The following is a 1577-nucleotide window of genomic DNA, read 5'->3' as shown; positions in this document are numbered from 1 at the left end:
GCTATGCAGAGAAGGGAAAGAAAACACAAAACTCCGTCAGGAAGAGTTTGTTGAGACAGTTGTTTATGCGCCCTTCCCTATCGCGATAGAACGCTCTTCAAGGTGCGTTTCGCACCAACCTCGGCGAGAGATAACACGACCATTGAATTTGCGTTCAGTCACACTTTTGAAGTTTTCCAAATTAAAAGATCGCCATGCACCGGTTAGTAGCAAAAGCTCTCAACAAGAACTAGATTCCCTACGGACTACTCGGAAAGAAAGCTTCTTAGTTGAGTGATTAAAATACGTTGTGGTCCAGGATATTCTGGTTAGCTGAAGAAGGATGGGTGCACACCCATTGGTCCGCTCTGTAGGGCTAGGTACAGGACCAAGACGAATGTTTGGTCGACCAGGAAGAGAAGTTCTTTTGAGAAATCCTTACGGATTACCGTTGTAGGCTGTTGTTGCAATCGGGTGGATGATAATGGTCACCTTTCATGAGAATTACTTAACTTAACGGGATTCCGCAGAACTGAGGTGCCATAGTCTTGACCACTCGGTCTTCTCGGTCTTTCTTAAACGTGACTATAGGGCCTGATCCCGTGATATCCGCGCCCTTGCGGCGTTCGCGTTTGCGTCACGCGAACGACGCAAACACAGTGGACGCGCAGCTCGCGCGCTCACTCGATATATCTTCGGTACCTCCCAACGACCTTGAATCAGAGATTTAATGCTGTCGTCTTAAAAGGTAGACCAGGGGTCTCAAACACGCGGCCCACTGGCAGCATGCCTCCTGCAAGCTTCTTGCTTGCTCGTAAGCTACACAGGAATGAGTGGCCTAAAGCATTGTTTTCGTGAGTTACCCTATACATGTGGTCACCATGTGTTGAAACGTAACTGTGAAACCAAATCTATATTACAGAATCGGCGACCACACTTTTAGTCATTTTGGAGAACGGAGATCTGGGCGAGTTTGTAAGAATGCATAATCGAGCAGGTAGCGTAAATATACGAACACACAAGCCAGAAACATATACACGACACGAACGCTACCGATAGCGCTCGTCTCGTGTATATGTTCCTGGCTTGTGTCTTCGTATTTTTGCACTACCTGCTCATTTTGGAGATTGGTATCGACATGCCCGGCCCTTGAAGTACTAAACTGTGTGACTGCAGCCCGCTGTCTGAGGTGAGCTTGAGACCCCCGAGGTAGGCGGTCTTGTGCATTTCGTACTGCACGATGAGAGACGGGAAGCCGTGCCAACACTTGACATCATTGTGTTTAGGACAAATGGTGAATATGTTAAAGTACTCTATATACTCTACACAGGGAGAGCCGAAAAAGACACTTGTGTTTAGAACGATTGGATAGGACTTGTACTACCGCGTACTGCGCTACGGGGGTGCAGTAAGTAACCCCTTTGACAAGTTTACAGAGAATCCTCGTCGCATTTCAGCGCCTTAGTTATAATCAAAACATCGGAGCGATTACCACATGCTTGCCATATAATTCAACCTACATCACTTTCCCAGCCGTAATCGGTATTTGTCGGATTATTTTTCTTGGATGCTTGTGGGCAGCGACAGACAAACGAGTG

This window comes from Rhipicephalus sanguineus, chromosome 4 (genome assembly GCF_013339695.2).
Source record: "Rhipicephalus sanguineus isolate Rsan-2018 chromosome 4, BIME_Rsan_1.4, whole genome shotgun sequence".
NCBI lineage: Eukaryota > Metazoa > Arthropoda > Arachnida > Ixodida > Ixodidae > Rhipicephalus > Rhipicephalus sanguineus.
This window is presented reverse-complemented; position numbering follows the sequence as displayed.